The 23,149-nt window shown below is 48.1% G+C and overlaps 1 protein-coding gene across 1 annotated transcript in view; it reads left to right on the top strand.

Annotated features, from left to right (window-relative positions):
- Positions 1-23,149, top strand: part of PSMA7 (proteasome 20S subunit alpha 7) — a 65,092-nt gene that overhangs the window by 19,870 nt on the left and 22,073 nt on the right. The gene's annotated exons all lie outside the window — the stretch shown is intronic.

The raw sequence follows: 23,149 nt of genomic DNA, 5'->3' as shown, positions 1-23,149 counted from the left end.
CGGCAGTGCCGCTGATTGGTCGATCCCTCTGGTTACACAGGATGACCCGATCCTTTGTGATTTCCCGACCTTCCAGGCAAATATGGAAATACTTTTTGCAAGGCATTCCCAGGGGCAGGCCCTGGACAACGAACTCCTTTCCCTACGACGGGGCAATCAAGATCTTTTGGCCTACATTGCACCATTCAATAGGCTAATCATGGAAACCAGATGGCCTGAGGACAAAAGAATCGCGCTTTTTCACAGGGGTTTGCGTGGCGAACTCAAAGACGTCCTTGCCCAGGTAGTGAATCCTCCTCAGGATTGTTCAGAGTACATTGATTTGGTGGTCCAATTGGATCACAGACTACAAAACAGAAAGGCGGATCGATCCAGGTTTGAAACACGAGTGTTCCCTAAGCCTCAAAGTCACACCAAAGGAGTTGAAGCCGTCGAACCTATGCAAATTGGGGTTGTAAAGGGTCCCCTAACCCAGAAAGAATGCAACAGGAGACGACAAATGCAACTATGTCTCTATTGTTGAAATTCAGGACATTTTCTTCGAGATTGCCCGGTGAAACCACCTAAGAAGACAGTGGGAGCTTCTGATAAGAGTTCTGAAAAGCCTGAGCCGGGAAACTACCTCGCCCGACAAGTGTAGAGGTCCGCTTGCCGAGCATAAAAACCAGTTCTTTGACCTCGCACTTCATAATGCCAATGGTCCTCGTAAACCCAGAGAAACCGGATCGTTTGCATGCAATTAAGGCATACATTGATAGCGGAGCAGTTGGAAATTATGTGGACCGCGAATTGGCTTCCAGGATGAACTTACCTCTTTGTCCAAAGGTGGTTAAAAACGTCATTACCACGGTGGATGGGACGGAAATCGCCTCCGGTCCAGTGACCCATATCACTACTGAAGTGCCGATACTAGACCAAGACGGGCATCAGGAGGTAATTGTGTTCGACGTGATCAAGGCTCCTCAATTCCAAGTAATTCTAGGGATTCCTTGGTTGGAGAAACACAATCCTCAGATTGATTGGCGAGCAAAGACGATAAAGTTCCCAGAGTGCACACCAACTTGTTATCCACGACCCAACATTGGCCTAGCGTCAGTAACGGCTGACGGTCCACAATTACCTCTAGAGTATCGAGAGTTCCAAGATGTTTTTCAAAAGGAACAGGCTAACACCTTGCCACCCCACAGATCATACGATTGTCAGATAGATTTGCTACCCGGTGCAACTCCCCCTTGCAGTAGGATTTACGCCCTTACCGAGCCTGAGAACCTTCATCTGCGACAGTATTTAGACCAGTACCTGGCCAATGGCTTTATCCGTCTGTCGAAGTCCCCTGCATCCTCGGCTCTGTTCTTCGTACCAAAAAAAGAAGGTGACCTCAGAACCTGTATAGATTATCGTGCTCTGAACCAGATAACAGTAAAAAACCGGTACCCCTTACCTCTGATCCGGAACTCCTTGACCAGGTAAAAAACGCCTGTATTTATACTAAGTTTGATCTCCGGGGAGCTTATCACTTGGTACGGGTCAAGGAAGGAGATGAATGGAAGACGGCCTTTCGCACTAAGTATAGGCTATTTAAATACCAAGGGATGCCCTTTGGACTATGCAATGCACCGGCCGCCTTCCAATATTTTATGAATGATGTCCTCAGAGAGCTCATTGATGTCTGCGTTGTCGTCTACATAGATGACATTCATGTGTACTCATCTTCAGAAGCTGACCATCGAAATCATGTTAAGGCGGTCCTTGAAAAACTTCGCCAACATAAACTTTTTGCCAAGCTCGAAAAATGTGTTTTTCATGTCACTGAGGTTCAATTTTTGGGATTTATTCTGACACCCAAAGGAGTCCACATGGACTCGAGAAAAGTAGACGCTATCCTCAAATGGCCGTCTCCTACTTCCATGAAAGGCGTTCAAAGCATGCTAGGCTTTGCCAATTTTTACCGTAGATTTATTCCAGAGTTTTCACGAGTGGTACAACCCATCACCGCCCTCTTAAGAAAAAATAAACGCTTTGAATGGTCCGCAGAAGCAGAACAAGCCTTCCAAGAGCTAAAGGCTAAATTCACCTCGGCGCCAATACTGAAACACCCACGCCCGGACCTCCCTTACATTGTTGAAACCGACGCCTCCAGCTTAGCAATGGGAGCAGTCCTATCACAAAGAGATCCAGAGACTAACCAACTGCATCCTGTGGCATTCTGGTCTCGGAAGTTCTCGGCGCCTGAGATCAACTACACCATCACAGACAAAGAGCTTCTAGCGATTAAATCAGCCTTTAAGGCATGGCGGCATTATCTCCTCGGGGCCAGACACACCGTCACAGTATTCACCGATCATCGAAATCTGCAGTATCTGAAAACCGCCAAGGTTCAATCCTCCAGACGGCTTCGCTGGGCTCTATTCGTTGCTGAATTTGACTTTGTGATCACTTATCGCCCCGGCAACAAGAACGGCAAAGCGGATGCTCTTTCCCGAATTGGAATGGGAGAGATAACGTTACCAATCCAGAACCTGTACCAATAATTCCTGAACAAAGGATCGTGGGTCTGATTTCTTCACAATCCATTGAGGATATTGAAGAAAAAACTAAACTTGTAACCTCACCAGACTTACTGAACTGGTTACAAAAAGGAAAAGATTTCACCGTAAGCAATGACTTGCCTTATTTCCAAGAACGATTGTTCCTACCACACGCCGATTTACAAAGACAGGTAATCCCCTGCTATCATGATTCATTAATTGAGGGTCACCCTGGCATTGCCAAAACCACAGAAAAGGTGAAGAGACACTTCTGGTGGCCTTCGTGGAGAAAAGACATAAAGGAATTTGTGATGTCCTGCGGTGTGTGCGCTCAAAACAAGGGTCAGAAGAAGAGGCCGGCTGGTCTTCTGCAACCATTAGACATCCCACCGTGTCCCTGGCATACCCTTTCCATGGACTTCATCACAAACATACCCTCCTGTTCCGGGTACAACACCATTCTTGTTATTGTGGACCTGTTTTCTAAAATGGCCCACTTCATTCCGCTAAAAAGGCTTACCTTCAGCATCAGTCCTAGCCAAAGTATTTCTTGAAAACATCATCCGGCTACACGGCTTCCCGTCGGTACTACTCTCAGATAGGGGGAGCCAGTTTATTTCCCACTTTTGGCATAGCTGTTGTCTATTAGCTCAAATCGATGTAAGACTTTCGACCAGCCATCATCCCCAGACCGACGGGCAAACCGAGAGAACAAACCAGACTCTCGCGCAATATTTACGATGCACGCTACAACAATCGGAGAGTAACTGGAAGGACATCCTTTGGATAGCTGAATATGCTTACAACAATTCAGTTCATTCGGGTACCGGGAAGAGTCCCTTCTACATCTTGTATGGGATTCGTCCTCGAACCTCCAACCTTGATCCACCTCAAGATCTTGGAACACCCGCCGTGGATCAATTGCACACCGTTATTACCCAAGCTTTTAATGAAGCGACTGCACATCTACAACAAGCTAAAGAGAGGTACAAAAAAGGAGCAGATCAACACCGAAGCAGTACCCCTCAATACCAGGTTGGGGATCAAGTCTGGCTGTCCACCTAACATTTATCGCTTAAAGGGCCTCGCACCTTCAACCCCAAATACCTGGGACCATATCCAATTACGGCCATAATGAATCCAGTGGCCGTTAAATTAGAATTGCCAACCCATATGAGAATACATCCTGTATTTCACGTATCTCTTTTGAAACCCATGCAACCTGTAACCAGATTGACCAATCCTCCAGAGCCCATTCAAGTGAATGGGGAGCCCGAATTTGAAGTAAAAGACATTTTGCACTCTAAAATCATCAGATCGAAGCTATTCTATCTAATCGACTGGAAAGGCTACGGACCTCAGGAAAGGTCATGGGAACCCTATGACCACGTCCATGCTACTCGTCTAGTCCAGAAATTTCACAGAACCTTTCCCGATAAACCAAAACCCCCGGGGAGGACAAGTTTGGGAGGGGCTTGAGGGGGGGTGCTGTCATGGGCGCTACTCCCGAGGGGCCAGGACTGGCCCAGCGCCCTCGGAAGCAGACCCGTCTTCCACTACTCCGGACCCAGCAGACCCCTACAGGGGCCCTTTGGACCGTGTCCTGGCGCCTTTGGCGCCAGACTCATGAAGGGTTTCAGTCGCCATAGGCGCCGGGCTCATATTGATAAACAGTGTAATAATGCTTGGGTGGACTTATCTGAGGCAGACCATGCTGCATATTTACCCAGAACAATCCAGTCTGGTTGAAGTCCCCAGCCATCAGGGCTGGGAGGAACTATTCCCTCCATTCAGGAACTCTTTTCTTACCTGGGTGGAACCGGTGGAAGAACACACACTGGAAGCACTTCTCTGCTATTTAAACCACGCCCGATGGAAAACACGTGCTTCGCGTTATTCTGCAGCAGGACGCTCACCGAGTCGGCTCCTGCATTCCAGGTCCAGAGTCATCTTCAGCTTCCGCGCAGCAAACTGTGGATGAAGAAAGATACAGAAAAATACTTACCAGATCCCGGAATCCAGTCACCGGCAAAACCTGCAAAGAATAAACCTAAGGTTAGAAAAGTGCAACTCGCTCGCAGCCGCGCCCGGTGACCTGATCCATCCGTGATTGCAACGGAGCTAACCGCGGCCTTCTCTTCGGCAGCTTCTCTGCACCTGAAAGGCAAAGGACATAATTAAAAAAGGGTTCGGGTGAAGGCAGTCGCATTCATCTTAACTTACCAGTTTTTGCACGCGCAGTAGCGGCCGCATCAACCTCAGCATCCCGGCACCTGAAAACTAGAAAAAGGACATTAGAGGTGCCATTAAAAGCGGCCAACGAACATTATACTTACGTGCATCGGTACGTGCAGCGGCAACGGAAAACTACGCCCACAGCATCCCGAGGCCTGAAACAAAGGAAAAGGGACATTATTGAGGTGCCCATCTTTTAAAGCCTAAAGACTATAGTATACTTGCAGGCATCCGCTCGTGCAGTAACGGCAGCATCGCTCTTCGGCATCCCAGCACCAGTGCCACAACTAAGGCCGCAAAAGACTTGAGCCTCAACACTGAACTCATCCAGTGACGTAACTGGAATCCACGCACCCCTGCACCAGACGCAGGATGGAGAGCTCAGCATTTATACGCCTAAGGTGAGAGCTTGCCGAGACAAGTAGAAAGCTAGGCTGTGGGAGAAACTGGCGATTGGTGGGAGAAGGAATCCCATTAAATGATGATTAACCCTTTTTCTTCCACCTGCAGAAAACTTACCCTGCAAGTCAGACATTCGATAAGAGGAAGCCCAGTCCTGAGAGTCGTCCGAGCTCTACACTTCTCAAGAAACGATAGCAGCCCAGCCGGGATCAGCGCCTCTGCGGGAATCAGGTGAGCGTTACATCTACCACTGTAAAGATGGATTTCTGAACTCTGACTTGGTGGGCAGAGGTTCCGAAGGTCAGCCTAGTTTCTACAGGGTAACCTCTGGACAAGCCAAACATATCAAGGTAGCTATGGCAGGCGGTCAAGACTAGGTCTCAGGAGGGGTGAGGGTGACTGAAGGACCTCAATGAGCACACTGAGCAAGGACACTTGCACATTATTCCCAGACAGGTGTGTATGCATCAAAAATTTAAACCCATTTATTACAAGGCCTTTGTAACTCAACACACAGTAGATAAATCGCAGCAATCCTATTAAACCAACACAACACTATCAATACAAGACCATTAGGGTGTAAAGGGTTAACAGCATGAAATATGTCCACAACCTAGAGGGGAAGGAAACGGGCAGTGCAGGTAGTCTTTAGTCCCCTTCAACATCAAACGCACACCTAAGAGGCAGTCCAAGCCTAAGAAGAGAGGAGCCTTGTGCTCAATAGTACATGCAATGCAAGCGCGCACGGTTGTTCCAATGGGCAAAACGGGGTCTCTTCAGGGGTCTAGCAGCTCAGGAAGGTGGGTGAGGCGATGAAGAATAGATTCCCACTATTCAGGGAGGACATCCACTTGAAGGCAGAGGCAGTTCCAAGGTTCGGGAATAGTTCGCACTAGCTGTGGAAAGGAGAGGGACCCCCCCAAGGGCCCCTCATGCGTAAACATGGATGGAGGTGCTAGGGGCCACTGGTTAGGGTTATGATTACTCACCGGCCCCAGGTGCACTCAAGACCAAACTTCGCCAGTCGAGTCCACTGTGGTTGCATGTTCGATTGCGACAAAAAGGACGTCTCTGCAGCTTTCAGTTCCGAAGATACAGCAACGATTCCCAAACGGGACAGTGGTGATTTCTCTGCTCCTGAGGAATAGTTCAGGCTAGTTCCACTGCACCAGGCTTCAATGGCAAGAGGGTCACAAATGCAGCACACCTGCAAAGGTCGTTGCCGCGGCGGGGCAACACGGTAACCGTGTTTACTCCGGTCCTGGCGCACTCGTCTCACTTCAGACCTGGGAATGCCAAGTCTTTGATATTCGGTGTGAGGGTGCCGGGGACACAGAGCTAGCAGTATACCAAGTTTCGAGGGCCTCCTCAAAACGGCGGCAGAGACGGAGCAAAGGTCCTGCGTAAGCTGGTCAGCCCACTGGTTGGCCCAGGGACACTTCTGAGAAGGCTTACTTGCAGGTTTTGGTGAAGGTGGCGAGAATAGTTGGTTCCACTATTCCAATGGGTCTAAGCGCCTTCGCAGATCTTCTAGGATGACCAGATGCAGAGGGGTCCCACGGGGACGACAGCAGGCTCAGGGTGCCAAATCTTCCAGCGGTTGCTCGACTCGGCTTCTTAGTTTCAGGATACTTGGATCCTATCCTTCATTCAGTGAGAACTCCAGAGATCGACGTGGTATGGGTGTTTTGGCCTCCTCTTATCATAAGTTCCCTTCATGCCTAAACGAAGAGGACCCAATGGGAGATCTGCTCACAAACGCACGCTCTGTATGTGGACCAATCACAGACCAGGGTGGTCCCAGGCATTCACAGCACTCCAGACTCTGTCACCCACGATGTGTATTGGGGACAGACACCCCAGCCCACATCCTGGAGGCACACACAAGGCATGCAGAAGCCTGCGAAAGCTTGGCATTTCACGGGGAACTGCATGACCAAATAAGGACTGTCCCGGGTCGGCTTGGCCTGGGGAAGGCAAAGGGGCATGATGGCCAAAGGACAGGACAAAGAACCTCGTGTCATGGCCGTTTTGGAGCCAGGCCACCTATTCATGCCAAACGCAGTTAAAATGGCAGGAAAGGGTTAAAATTACATGAAAAGATAAGCTGCCACCAGCCCTGTCCATAACACATTTGCACATCTCCTAAAAAGTCCTATGAGAGTATCTAGAGCAGTGGTCTTCAAACTTTTTTGGCCAGGGCCCCCCTGAGCAAAATTTGGGCAGGTCGGGACCCCCCAGAAATGCCAAATGGACAGTATATATTGCGCGCCGTCACCTGCTCCCATCAAAGTCGCTGGGCTCCCTCATCCCACTCCTACCCAGTCGCTGGTCTCTCCCCACCCCATCACACACCCAGGGCTCTCCCCACTCTGCTCCCATCACTATCCCATGGTTCCCGCCCATTGTGCTCCCACCATAGTCCCTCGGTTCCCCCATCCCGTTCCCAACACAGTCTGAGGGCCAGTGGCGGCTGGTGAATCTTTTTTAAGTGGAGGGGCATTAAGGGGAGGTTCGGGGGGGTTTTCCCCCTGTGAATTTTTTTTTAAATAATAGGTTAAAATGTTGCATTGTAGAGCATACTTTTAACAAAAAATGGGTAAATAGCCAAACAGTTTGCAATTGTTGCTGGGAGTCCAGGGGGCAGGCATTGATATTTTATTTCTATCGCGCTCGTACACAAGTGTTTCAGAGCGTGACAAGGCAAGGGAGGGGAACAGAGGAGAATAAAACAGCGATCTTACTAGGCCCAGTGACATTGAGAACGCGCAAGTGTGAGGAGAAAAGTGCATGGAAGGGGGGAGAAGTGGAAAGTGCGAAGCAGAGGAGAAACAGATAAATAACAATAAATAAATAATAAAGGCAACAAACAGTGGTAGTGCAGCCAGCAATTTGCAAGTGCTACGTTTAAGGCAGCAGACAGGGTAGGTCTGATAAGTGCAGGAAGAAAGATGGTTCTCCTCAAGTTTTAGAGTGGCAGGGCGCTGTTCCAGAGGGAGGCCCCAGCCGAAGACGGAGATCTACCCCCAGCTCGTTTCTTTGATAAACGACTGACCCTGAGGGAGTTGGAGGTAGAGGAGTGAAGAGCTCGAGAGGGGAGGTATTTGTGGAGGAATAGCTGAAGGTATTTTGGACCCAGGCCCCAGAAAGCCTTGTGGACAAGGCAGAGGGTTTTGAATGATGTCCGGTAAAAAGATACCATCCCTGTCCCCTGGGCCCCACTGGTCCTAACACAATGAACATGATTATGTGTATATGCAAGGCGCTGCACATTCATACAGCAATCACTCTATCATTCACATGAGCATCCATCACCATACACTCACTCATAACGCATCCATACACATGTTTAAATAAAAACAATGAACATAAACGTACCTTCTGCATTGGCCTGTGTGTGGGTGCTGAAACGGCCTGCTCCAGCTGCTCTGTCCGTATGTGCGAGGAGGCGCAGGAGCTCCCCCTCGGACATACAGACATGCAGTGCCCCAGCCAGCATTTCCAATGAGCTATGCAATGCTGGCGAAGCAAAACGCCCCAGCACTTGCATGGCTCAGTGAGCATGTGCGGCTGGGGAACTAAACTGAACTGTCAAAGGGAAACAGTGTTTCCCTTTGACAGTTCAGCCAGCCCAGGAGCACTCCATTAGCTGGATAAAGCAGCTGAGGGAGTGCTCACTGTTTCACTGGGCTGGCTCCTTAGCTCCTCCATAATGGGTGAGGGGCCACTGGGTGGGCGCCTCTTGCCATTATGGATGAGCCGCCAGGCTCGGACAGGCCTATAGGGCAATGCCTGTACCAAAAATGTAAAATGCTAGTTTGGGCCAATCAAAATGGGCCACCATTTTGGCCAATGTGGACCATTTTGATGCGTTACTTAACTATGCAGTTAGTAATGTTGACCATTGTTGCTGAATATATCACAATTTACTTACATTTTAACACAAAGCACCCCTTTGGGTACTATTGAAACAGTGGGCTTCATAACTACTCTGGCGGTAGCTGTGCCGGTAAAACCGGCACGGCTGCCACTGGAGTTGCATCCGGGTCTGGCACCCGCGAATGGGCAATTACTAGGTCATGCCGAGTTAGGCGGACATGATAATTGCCCTTTCGAAGGTGCCGGTAGATCCCCATTCCCATTTGAGCCCCATATGGCTCAAATGGGAATGGGGAGCTCGGATGCACCGGCACCGTTAATAACGGTGCTGGTGCATCCGACGAGCTGAGGTCAGACCTGGCGGGGGCTGTCCAGCACCCACGAGCACAACTCTTACTATGGCGGAACGGTAGCAACGGTGCCGGTAGCTTACCAGCACCGTTGTTACTGGTCCGCCATAGTAGTAATGAGGCCCAGTCTGTGACTAAAGGAATGAATATCCATTTACAACTGTGGGCCACTTTTTCATTGTTGCCTGAGACAGTTTCATGCTTCAGCCCGCCCATGTGGGCCACCCCTGCCCATTTCTTCCAATCTAAAAAAAAAAATCTTTTTTCATGCTGAGCTCTCAGGGCCCCCCTGGGATGCACCCGCGGACCCCTAGGGGGTCGCGACCCACAGTTTGAATACCACTGATCTAGAGTCTTTGGAAATGACTGAGACCCAAGTGCACTGTACTGTAAGGTACATTGTGCATTTGTTCCTACATGTTGCAGGAAAGTTGCAACATTGGAAAAGGACTAAGGGAAACAGTCTCCCAGTACTGACTGTCTTAAGGGCATGTCACTTTCCCCATTAAAAGTGAGCGAAAGCCCAGAGGAGTGTAGCAGAAGACTGTGCTTCTCTGGCAAAGTCAGTCAATGGTGAAAAGCTTGGGGGTGTACAACTGGAGGGAAAATTACATATAAAATGATTTTTTTTTCATACAACCACTACTACACTAACTCCTCACAAGCACTCCATAGACCCCTCTCTCCAATAATCTCCAAACTCCTTCCACGCTCTCCCCCTCTTGTCTCTGACGTCCTCATCTCCTCACCCAACTACAACCCTCACTGACTATTCCTAGGCTTACCTTCTTAATAGCCCTCCAAGCATTGGCCAGCTCTCCTTACCAATGACTTACTGTGCTCCAAGGGGTGTGATGGGGGAAGAGCTTACGAGGGCTTATAAGGGCTTAAACGCCCCACCTACATTTCTACGCGGCCCTGCCTTGATTCTTGCATGGACAAGCTTATTGGCATGGCCTCTGTAGACCATTTACTATTTGGCAAATCCCTGGTGAGTTGGCGGGTTGGTAGGGCCTTCCTGGAGGCCTTTATTTCAAAATATCAATGGTGGAGGAGTGGATTCCTCTTGAACACCGGCTCCAGCAGGCTTTGTCTGCTGGAGCTATGCACTTCCAGTTGCTGCCTCTGTTCACTGCCGCATGGTGGCAGTCTTCCTGTAGCTGGCTCTGCCCCCTCTATTGCGCAGCCACACATGCTGCCTCTGCCCACGGCGTCCCGCAGGCTGTCCCTATGCCATTCTGTGTGTCCCATTGCGGCCCTTAGCGCTGCTGTCTTCTTCCTGGTGTCCCACAGCGGCGCCAGAGCCGCTGTCTCCATGACAGGTAATGAAGGGCTGGGATGGGGTGCACCCACACTTGCTAAGGCACACAAAGTGGGTGGGGCTTTGCATTGGGCTGCCTCTCTCCCCAGGCAAATCCTGGAGATGGGCCCTGTCACACAAGTCTAAATATTCATTCATGCTTTAGCTCTCGAGTCTTGGCTGATGGTCCGCTGTTCATGGATCATTTTATCCTATCCCCAATACTAACTTTTAGACTTCTTCTAACACTGGCCAACAAGTATTGCAAACACTAAGCCAGTCACCCAAATGTATTATGACCCTCATTAGCCTTGCCAAATTGTACTTCACAAGTGTGGGATCTTGTACTTGCTGCTGTCTATAGGAAGTTGGGGTCCTGTTCTGACCACAGAAACTTTGCTGGTAAAGTTTCTTAATGAGTCACCATAGTGTTTCAATAATACAAAGTTATGACATTAAATTCATGGGTTGAGTTCAAGACACTTGGATAGTAGGAGTAGTTTGTCATTTATATAGCACCTTAGTAGCACCTTTATCCCATTGGTATGGCCTCAGCGTGCTTGTGGGGCAACACCCTCTGTGGACTGACGTCCAAGGTATGGGAACATTTGGCAGAAGGATTTAGAATGAGTGTGTGCATTTGACCAAACTAGGGATTTTGGTGGGATGGTGACACTCTATTTGCAACTTTTTCTGACCAACTACTCTGCCTCTAGACACCTGCGTTTCTCTGACATCAACTCCCTTACGTGTGAAGTGGTTTGCGAAATAGAGAGCAGGTGATTGGTCACTTTCCTCAGCGGGGTCCCTTCTTTGGAACAGCCTCCCCCTCCCTCTTTGTCTTGAGCAGGACCTCCTTAAGTTCCGGGAAAATGCCTCAAGACCTTCCTCTTTACCTCCTCCTTCACTTGCTCTCTCCCCTGCTAATCGCAAAGTAGCCTGACTGGTGTACAGGGCCCTCATGCATCCTCTGGGCCCTGACCTCCCACCTCCCACATTCCAGCTACTGTCTATCCCCTGCACTTGCCTCTGCTCACTCTCCACCACTGGAAGCTGCACTTACCTTTCTTCATAGCACTTCCTGCTGCTCTCCATAAGCACCACAGCGCCTATCCCATACCTCTCTTCCCCCCTACACTTGCACTTTCTGAACAATCACAAGGCATAGTAGTTTTTCCCCCCTCCGCATTGTCTTTGTTGTATTTAATTATTTAACATTTTTGTAATTACTTGATCATCCCCTGTCCCCGTCCCTGTTTCCCTGTGGGTGCTTTGAAACCGTATTTGCTTCCTGTATAAGCACCTAACAAGTGAACAATAAATAAAATGGCCCAGCCCCAGTAAGCTACCCATGATGAACGGGCATGTGGGTGGGTGCTAAGTGGTGGTCGGGAGAGTGTGCAAGTATGAGAGACTCATTGTGTGTGCATCTAGACCAAATCGTTTTGTTATATGGCATAGCTGCATTCTAATGGCAAATATGTTGTGCTTTATGTTTCAGTTTGGTGTATGGAGGCGGCCGTTCACCAAAATGAGGCGTAAATACATAAAATGAACCTTATTAGGAGCTTTGCTTTTGATGTAGCTGTATAATCAGATCGGCTGGTTTGCTCCAAATTATACTTTACCTTGATCTGGAGAATATATTGTGGGAGGTACTGACCGTGACACGGTGTAATGAAGGTAAGCATGCAATGGGGAAAGATGATCCGGTTGCTGGAGGGAATAACCAGATTTTGAGGGCCTTCCCGAAGGAAAGGTAGTCATTGCGGCGGATGCTGAGTGCCAGTGAGTTTCGGAGGGTGGAAGCTTGGACGGAGAACGAGGATCCTCCAACCGGTGGAATTGAAGGGTGGGGAATCGGGAGTGCACAGCCAGATCTAAGGTTTCGGATGGGTTGGTACTGGATATGCTTGTGGTGGGCGCAGTGTGTAATGCACATTGTCTTGAAGGTCGCCCGTCGGCTGATGGGAAGCCAGTGGAGCAATCAAGGGCAAAAGGGATGTGCGCTCTGGGTGAGCAGGCAAGGAGGAGTCTGGCTGCAGACTTTTGGATCCGCTGGAACGTTCTGAGCTGATGGGCGGAAGCGCCCAGTAGAGGGAATTGGTGTAGTCGAAGCGGGATAGGATGATGGCCAAGGTTGCTGAGCCTTGGTGAGGGTAGAACAGATGAGGGAAGATTTCTTTGAGGATGTGGAGATGGTAATGGCAAGTACTGAATACAGTGCTGATGTGGTGAGAATGTGTTGGATCCAGGTCCAACATGCATCCCAGGCTTTTACTGAGTTGGATGCTACGGGTGGGAATCCTAAGGAGAGTTGCCAGGGGGTGGATCTGGGGCAAGTGAGGTTTTACTGAAGATTATGGTTTTGGTTTTGGTTTTACAGGATGAAGGAGGAGGTGGTTAGCCGCCATCCAGTGGTTGATTTTAGAGAGACCGGAGGCAAGGACAGGATGGTAGGATGCCGGGGTATTGGGAATCGTGAAAATTATCTGTGTACCACCCGCGTAGTTGTAGCAGGTTAGGTCATGAGAGCGGATGAGTGCAGAAAGGGGGCTAAGGTAGAGATTGAAGAGTAGGGGGGGACGGGTGTGGATCCATCTTGAGGTGGAATTCCTGATGCCTGTGGAGTCTGTCTGTAAGGATGCAGTGGTCGATGGTGGCAAAGGTAGCTGAAAGGTCATGGAGGATAAGTGCAGCACAGCCTTCTGAGTCCAATGTTCTTTTCATGTCATCCCAGATGGAGACGAGGGAAGCTTTCGTTCCTCTGAAGGGTCTGAAGCTGTATTGGGCACTGTCTAGTAGGGAGATGGATTCTGTGTAGAGGCAGTGCTGGGCGTATGCCGTGCGGTCTAAGCATTTGGCTATGAAGCAGGTGTTTGAGATTAGGCGGTAGTTGGATGGAAGGAGGGGGGTTGAGGGTAGGCTTTTTAAGTAGGTGCTTGACAGAGGTTTTGAACGCTGCAGGGAAGATGCCTGATGTCAGTGAATGGGTAATCTTGGATCCTGCAGCGCTGCACAGGTTGAGGATAGAATGTTCTTTAGTAGAGGTGGGTGGGGGGGGGCATGAGCCCCTCCAGGGGATCTGGAGGGGCAGTTTTGGGATCGTAGTTTCGTGAATTCAGGTTGGGAAATTACAGTGAAGGAGGGGGGGATTGGGTGTACGGGAAGAGGTGAGGAGTCGCGAGAAAGAGGAGACTAGGGGAACTGAATGCTGCCAATTTGGTGTTGAATGGTGTCTTTCGATAGCGATGTTGTAGAAGTGGTCTGACTGGGCATTGAGTGCTTGTGAGTGGGGGGGAGGAGGTGGAACAGCTTGAAGTCTTGAATTCTGCAATGAACCTGAGAAGTTCCCTGCTAGGGTTTTAGGAGTTGGCAATCCGGTTTCCATGACAGGATCTTTTGGCTCTTCTAATTTCCATCGTATAGGCCCTGATTTGTCTGGCAAAAGTGGCTCTGTTCTCGGGCATGTGGATGGCCCGGCATGTGCGCTCCAGGCAGTGCTAATGGGTTTTGAGAGATTTGAGGGAGGAAGGGATTGAATCACTTGGGATAGGGGCCTGTTCTCTGGGAAGCAGATTTCGCCAGGGTGAGTGGAATGAGCCATCAGTCAATCAGGTTGATGGAGGGTGGTCATTCTTGGAGAGTGACGATTGGGAGGGAGCGTAGAAGGTAATCGTCTGGGTCGGGATTTATAATGACTTTGTTCCTAAGAGGCACAGGGAAGGGAGAGGAGGATGGGTCTGGTGAGACGGGTCGGCAAGGGGGTGGATGTCTTGAGAGAGACAATGGCAGAGTGATCAGTCCATAAAAGTGCACAGAGAGGCAAAGTGGGGATAATCACTGGAGCTGAATATGGTGTTGAGCGTGTGTCCTGTTATGTGAGTGTGGTTTGATAACAGTTGAGTCGTGTTGAGGGCCTCTGTTAGAGATTAGAGGACGGGTCATAGGGTTAGAGGGGACATCAAACTAGATGTTGAAATCTCCTGATCTGGTGAGCGAGAGATGCAGTATGAGGATGGCTAAAAGGGATTCACTAGAGTCTGCAAAGTTTCTTTTGTAACCAGGTGGTCTTTAAACTGGGTGATGGAGGGATGAGTTGGAATTTCACTAGCAATGATTTGCAGTCTGTGTTGCAAGGCTTCCTCTTAGGGTGTAAGATTGGGAGGTGTTTTGTAGGGTATGGCTAATCCTCCAGCTCTGCTGGATCAGTTGTGCACGATCGGGGTGTATTGGGGAGAGGTTTGGTCATTCGGAGGCCTGTCTGAGGTGGGGTAGGGGAGTGCTTGGGTGGATTTTGGAGGGAGTGGGATAAAAGGATGAGCTGGGGAAGCAGGTGAGGGGGGTAGGGAGGGTTGAGGTGGGGCAGGTTTGGGAGAGTTTGCAGGGGAGGCAACGAGAGTGGGCTGGGTTGGGATTCGGGGAATACAAGTGGGTATATGAAGGTGAGGATTGGAGAGGCCATGTCCTGTGATGGATGTGGGCTCTGTGTTTAGGGAGCAGGCCGGGATCCAATAAGTGTGAGTGTGTAGGAGGTGCTGTTAAAGGCGGTGTGCAAATGAGGTACTGCAAATAGAATAAAGAACCACCAGTCATGAGTCGAACATTAGTTTATTTCGCTTGAAGCGATCTCTGGTTCAACTATGTCTGCTGACAGTCCTAGAGAAATTGAGTAAATTACATTGCGGCCAGTTAGCCTTAAATATATTTCAGGTCGGCTTAAGTTGTTGCATTACAGATAGTTTATGCGTTTTCCACAAAATACATGTGTCCTCAATCTACGGCATGTCCGTACAAATGTAGTGTTCTCAGAGCAGCACGGTTCACGCTGTTCCTATCGCAAGGAAACATTCTTCACATATCTTATCCGTTTCTTTGTCTTTGACCAAAAGGTCGCTCTGCTTTTCGGCTCGGTAATTCCCTTAACTCTTCTTTCCTGGAATATACACGGCACATTATGTTTTCTCTAATCATTGGTCATGCAGTTAGCTTTGGAAGTCAGGGGCCAGGAAGACCCATATGTTATCACTTATCTTCACCTGTGCTTGCCTGTTCAAAGCTCGAAGCTGGCAAAAACATTAAGCTAAACATTCTTTACAGAGATCCGTTTTCCAGCCCTTCAGGCTGTGAGCATTTTGTACATGGAAATGAAAAGCCGCCAAGTGGCTCGGTTCTGTATGTGTGATTAGGCCTGGCGAGGGGGCACGAGAGAAGCGCAGGCAGGGGCAACTGGAAGAGCTTGAAGGTGGATGTAGGGTGGTGTACATAGGTGTTGTGTTGGAGCCGCATGAGTATCACTATGGTTCAGGGCAGGTGCAATACTCAAATACAGCTGGAATTCCTACAAACTAACAGTGCAGTACCTAAAATGTAGATGGATTCAAAACCACCAACAATGTCTACAATGTGGGATTTACCCAGATTCCATTTTTCATATGGTCCTTGAATGGGATGTTGGCCTGATATATGACGGCAGTGACATCAGGCTGTACCTGGTAGTGTCGGTTGTGAAGGGTATATTGTCATGTATGGAGAATTCTAGTGGGACTGTTAGCACATGATCTGGTGGGTTGTAACAAAGAAATATGATAACAAGATTTCTGATGTTTGTTAATCTGCTTAAAATCACATGCTGTGCATAGTCCGGCATCCAGTGGTCACTGCGGAGTATTGCATTTTGTTTTTCGTAGTCGAAAAGGGGACGTCGACAAGGCGTGTCTGTAACACTATCCCTATAGTGACATGCGTTGTACCCACAATCCCTCACGCGTCGGGGTCCCTCAGATTGTTGTTTTCTGCCCAGTTATTGGTCGCCTCTATGCGGCGCTCCTCGAGAAACATTGCGAAATTATTAATATCTAACACATAGATGCCTCCCTCGACGAAGCTGCAAGCTGTTTCTCCGCCGAGCAAGATCTTCGACGGAAGGACGAGCGGAGGAGATCCTTCGGCGCCGCCGAACACGTAGCCTGGCCTCGCTGACCTTACACAGTAGGGAAGAGTGGGGTTGTGTGATCTTTTCTTTTCACTCCGAGAATGCCTTTCTCTTTCCCCTCCCTCTCTTTCGAGGTCATAATCACACTTCCTGCCCTCAAAAGACCTAGGGAGGTACTCCTAGAAAGTCCAAGGGCTAAATACCTGAAGTTGTTCTATAACCCCTTTCAGGAGGATATGAACTCTTACGACCTCACCGAAGAGGACACTCACTTCCAGGAAGGAGAGGAGTTCATTAATGATGAAAACCAACAAGAGGGAGAAGGCTTCCATGAGGACACTAACATAGGTGAGGAAGGGTACGAGGAAGACCCAGGTGAGCGTGACCCAAATCCCTGGCAGTCACCATCAGGGTCTACAGAGCCAGACATTATAGACATCAGGTCTCCTCAGACCACACCAGTCAGGAACTCTTCGCCTGTTGACGATCAGCTCACCTTTAATGCGCTGCTGAGGAAGGCAGCAGCACATTTTGAGGTCGAAACTGGGGAGGTCCCCCCCAGACACTGACTTCGTGGAAAGGATTATCAAAGAAAAAAACCCCACCAGCCAAACAATTCCAATACTCGCCTCTGTTAAGAGAAGAATCAACCCTTCACTGGCCACCCCTGCACTAGTAAGAGGGGTTAATCCAAGAATCGAAAAATTGTTCTCACCCTCTCAATCAGACCCACTATATATTAAGGGTCACTTAATCCCAGACTCCTTAGTGGTGACTAACACTAGGAAAAGGGCTGGGGTTCCACTGTCTACCAGCTAGGCACCCCCGGATAAAGAGGGGAAAAAGCTTTATGCCCTAGTCAAAAGAATTACCACCTCGGCAGCGTTCTCAACTAGGATTGCCAATAATAACACATTACTGGCAAGCTACGCTGATGCGCAATGGGGAAAGTTTAAGCAGGACATCGAGGAAGTCCCTGAACCCCTAAAAACTTGATTGCTGGCTACAGTTAATGAAGGGTCTCTGGTCAGCCAAAGCATCGTTAAGAATACCCTCGATGCAGCAGAAACTGCTGGCCGCTCTTTGGTACAGGGAATTCTGCTGAAGCGCCACATCTGGCTTCGCAATTCCAAGGGTTTAAGGCAGAAACGCAAGCGGCGCTCATTAACGAGCCTATTGAAGAGTCTAACCCCTTTGGAAAGGCAGTGGACGACGCACTGGAAAATGCGAAAAAAGAATTTGATACCATAAAGACCGTGGACCAAATCTCAAAGCCCCCAAACAGGTGGGGATTTGGCAACAAGCGTTCTTTTCGTGGTCAACGCCAGCAACAGAATCAACAACTTCAATATTCTGCCAACAACTACCAGAGTAATATTGGCCAGTACAATCAGAGGTCAACACCGTGGCAAGGAGAGAGGTCGGGGTTCCACCCCTAGAGGCTCCCAAGCCACCAACAACACCAGGTGACGCAAAGATTCAGGTCCCCTCCCATGCATCGCCGGTCGGGGCCGGTTAACATCCTTTCTTCCAGCATGGGAGGGAATAACATCAGACCGCTGGGTACTATCCACCGTAGCCCGCGGCTACTGTATAGAGTTCAACAGTTCCCCAACATACAGACCCCTGAGGGGACGACGCATGACACCAGAACACCTCGCCATCCTTCTCCAAGAAGTGGACCAGCTACTGGAAAAAGGGGCTATAGAGGTCGTGCCTCTATCTCGGGTAACGGAAGGTATTTATTCAGTGTACTTCCTTGTACCCAAAAAGGATCTAACCATGCGCCCTGTATTAGATCTGCGCCCAGCGAACAAGTTTGTCAAGCCTCAAAAGTTTTGTATGGTAACCTTACAGGAAGTGATCCCACTGCTAGCACAGGGGGATTACATGACAACACTGGACATGAAAGATGCATACTTTCATATTTTAATGTTGCCGGTGCACAGAAAATACCTCAGGTTCATGATAGAGGGCAAACACTACCAGTTCAGAGTGCTACCCTTCGGCATAGCATCTGCACCGAGGACACTGCATCCATGCCCTCAGACCATGAATTTAGCAGCCTGGCTCCTGAGATCATAGAATTTGGACACTTACAACTCCTGCAGAGATGCATGGACATCCTCAGGGAGGCTAGAAAGCCTAACACTTGTCACTGTTATTCTAGCAAATGGAAGAGATTTGTCATCTGGTGTAGAGGAAGAAGCATCAACCCGGTTGACTGCTCCCCCACGCACATTGTCCTGTACCTGATCCATTTACTGGACTCAGGTCTAGTGTTCAATTTCATTAAAGTCCACCTAGCGGCACTTTCTGCATACACCACTTCCCAGCTTAAAGTGTCATGGTGGAAAGTCCCAGTTATCAAAGCCTTCATGGAGGGAGTAAAGAGAATACACCCTCCGATAGCAAACCCAGCTCCCAGCTGGGACCTGAATGTGGTACTTACCAGACTCATGGGCTCACCCTTTGAACCCATGCACAAAGCAACTCTTAAGGACCTCACTCTTAAGACCGCTTTCCTAATACCTATCACCTCCATTAGGAGAGTAAGTGAACTACAGGCTCTTTCTGTTCTAGACCCCTTTGTAACAGTTCAGAGATAAAGTGGTTCTACGCACACACCCAAGATTTGCACCGAAATTCATCTCAAAATTCCATGTAAACCAGTCAATAGAACTACCAACATTCTTTCAAAACCCTTCTAATTCGGGAGAAAAAAAGTCTGCATACACTTGATGTGCGCAGAGCTGTCATGTTCTACATGGAAAGAACCAGACCACTAAGAAAGACTAATCAGTTCTTTGTCTCGGTGGCAGCAGGAAGAGAAGGAGATGCAGTTTCAAAATCCACTATAACTAGATGGATTGCTCAATGCATCCCTCTGTTACACTCTTGCTAAGAGAGAACTACCCTTCAAGCCAAGATCACATTCTACTCGAGGCACTGGGGCATCCATAGCATTCATTGCAAATGTTCCCCTTGAGTCCATCTGTAAGGCGGCAACCTGGAGTTCTGTGCACACCTTTACAAAACACTCTAGACCTGACTCCCGGGTGGGAAAAAATCAAAAATCAAACAATGGACATCAAATTAAATGAATCTTTAGATGTAACGTTGGACTCCTCCGAAAGTCTTGCCAACGCACTACGGATTAAAAAATCCATCTTCAGGGCATGTTCATTACTCTAAATTTGCATTTCCTCACATTTGGGAACTTATTTGATTGATCTTTAATCTAAAATATTAGGGTTTGTGTTATATTGATTGCCAGCCCTATATCCTGTACAAGAGACCTGATGGGGCATTAGGGAATCAGCGCAAGTGGCACAAAACTGGCGAGCCGGTCGGGGACCACATAGCCGGTCCCCCTCCTGCTCAGAGATTGGTCCTACTCGCTGCATGCCATTTTGGAATGCGCTCCATTCATTCCGGTTGCAAACAGCCGCTCTGTTGAGCAGCTTGTAAAGTTTTATTAGGGACTAGTAGTCTCTCCCCCACCACTCCCCCCCCTGTTAGTCTTTGGGGGATTTTTGATGTGACATCCATAAACAAACTGACTTAACACATGGAGGTTGCAGTTGCAACTCTTATCCTTTCTACCCAGAATGTGCAAGACTTATCCTTGGCCTCAAGCCCATGGACCGCATCTCTACAGCCCTTATGTCTCTCCACTGGCTCCCAGTATCTGCAAGGATTAAGTTCAAGACCCTCTGCATCATCCGCAAGGCTTTCTGGTGCCTGGGACCCCGCTACATACAACTCTCTCTCCAGAAATACCTCCCTGCGAGAGCCCTTTGGTTGTCTAACTCTAACTCTTTGCAGATCAGACGCTTTTCCAAGCAGAGTGAGGGGTGGGGGGGGGGGGAGTAGATCTCTTCCGCAGGTGCCTCGCTCTGCAATGGCTTCCCTGCCCCTCTGACTTGAGCCGGATCTCCTTAAGTTCTGGAAGCTCCTCAAGACCTTCCTTTTCTCTTCTCCCTTCCCTCTCCCCTGCTAATTTCCCCCCTCTGGCCTAGACTGGTGGCCTGGTTCCTTCAGTCCTGAAAGCCTGCCAGCAATTTTAGCAAAAGGCTGTAGGTAGGAACTATATGTGCTGGGTTATTGTGTGTGGCCAGATCTGTCGGTGGTGATTCCTTGAGGGTTGGAAAAGACACTGCACATTACGTTTTTAGGTTATACTGTGTGTGTGGTACCACGACTGTTATCAAATAGTGACCTCTGCTTTTCTTTACCTTTTTTAACAGCAAATGAATTACAATTGATAACCAGGAAATTGAATTAGTCTTCCCTTGTCCTGCTCAGTAATGCCGGGCCCCAAACCATTGTGCAATTTGGAAGGTGTGCCTGGGTCGCCTGACAGGTTTTGAGGATGCAGCGCGGGCTGCAAGTCTCACCTGTGACTGTTGCGCCTCAGCAGAAATCTATCTGGGCATGTGATGGTTTCCCACATTCTGCTTACATTTGATCGCATTTGTGTGGATAGGGTCGACATTGTTTTATCAAAGTGAAATAATTCTTGGTACTTCACTTGGACAAAATGACTGTTTATTATTATTTTGTTTTGATTGGGTGTGTCAAACACTCCAAGGCCCTCCTGCCCCCTAGCGTACCCATGCCACCTACCCTTAAACGCACATATATATATTTGCATCCTCTCGAAGTCATTTTGTCCAAGTGACGTAGTACGAAGTATTTAACTTTGAAAAAATCAGTACATCATGTGGATAAGATGCACAAATAAATCCCTATATCACACTTTGTAAGACTTTCTTTTTGTTTTAGGTGATTTTGTTCAATTATTTTCTTCTTAGATGTCAGTGTTGTTACTTAGGCTAGCCTTATGATGTTGACAAATTGATGCCACTGGTTCTGCCAAGAGACCTTGAAATAGCTATTTGCACACACCTAGTTTAATGCACAAATCCTCGTGTTTTGAGGAAATCGAGTACACATTTGTTTTAGCATATGCAGTTTTCGAATGTTAGCATTCAGGGGGGCACTCTTCACTTTTTCCACATAAACACAGCACACCACTTCTTATTAGACCAGTCAATTATCTCTCCACAATGGCTAGTGCAGATCTTGAGGCCTGGCAGCATCCATTTTTGTTTTCACTGCCGATATCAGTAAAGTGGTGTAATTCCCACTGTTTCAGATGTTTTGCTTATATTTAAAACGAATCCAAGGCATAAAATAAGCAGTGTCACATAGCAATTTGCTATGCAATTCTGTAGTTTTGCTAATCAAATGAACACTTGTGTACCAAAGTTAGCTATTTAAGTTGCCCTCTTCAATGAAAGCACAGCTCACCTTGCATTCCTCTCTTGCTGTCGGTGCTCTCTTCACCCTCTTTTCTCTGTTCACTTCAAGTGCTAATGGAGGGAAAGTAAAGTAGTAATCCTATCCTCCATCCACGCTGAAGTGCCAAATGCATGTGTAGGAGTGCAAGAATTATTTTCAAATTATTGCAAACCAGAAGCAATGGGGGGGGGGGGGGGATTTTTTTTAAAGCTTTTTTAAAGCTTTTTATATCCTGTCTGGCAAAGACAATGTGTCAACTTTATATCCTTTAAAAAGACAGTCATTCATTTCCATACCTAAAATGTAACTTGTTAGATAATACATAATTACAGTATTAAGACTGTAAAACCTTAGATTGACCTAAACTTTGCTGTAAAGCATGGATCGTTCCATCTAAATTTCATAGTGTCAACTATATTTTATTTTGTTGGGGAAGATGCATCAGGTTGATCTAGTGAATGTTTGAAAATATACATTATCACATGCTTTTGATGGCAGGTTGCATACATCTTACAACTGGTGCTCAACCCATGATCGAACCCATACTGCTCGACATTCTATATTATCACCCTGTTGCTTTAATCCAGGGACTCTGAAAGTGCGATAACTACTAACTACAATATTCCGCCTAGTTTAGCCAGTTCTCTGCCTGCTACGCAATCCACTCTGCTTAGTCTTTCTTTCCTCTTGCATAATAAATACACAAAGCGAACTAAATGCTTGCGCAAAGTAGTGATCAATAGATCCATCCAGTCTGTAGATCTACTGCAATACCAAACACTGTAGTTAGCCTCTAGAGCTTGCTTTGCTTTATGATTGTAATATATATTACCACCTACAGGAGACAGCTGGGCAAACTGTTTTCAGAGCCTTCTTTAAAAAAAAATGTGTTTTAATCCAATATTTATTTGTGTCCATTCATGCATCTATGGCTCGCAAAGAAGTTTCGCCCACTCAGCCGAGTAGATTTTATGAAGGGCGAGTAGCATTTACAAGAGATGTTTGAAACTTTGCAGCAAATGTCAAATAAAAGTTTCACTGTACATGGCTGGACTCTGGGTGGCAGCAGTGTGCCAAACATAGTGGGTTTGTAGTGACATGCACCATTTTACAGAATCACATTATACATTATTTGTCCTCCGTTGCTATGGTTTGAGTGCATTTCTCTTAGGTTGAATAGGTAAACTAAGTTATGCGACCTGCAGGTCTAGCT

This window comes from Ambystoma mexicanum, chromosome 3p, assembly GCF_040938575.1.
Source record: "Ambystoma mexicanum isolate Mex_15411 chromosome 3p, UKY_AmexF1_1, whole genome shotgun sequence".
Taxonomy (NCBI): domain Eukaryota; kingdom Metazoa; phylum Chordata; class Amphibia; order Caudata; family Ambystomatidae; genus Ambystoma; species Ambystoma mexicanum.
This window is presented reverse-complemented; position numbering and strand designations above follow the sequence as displayed.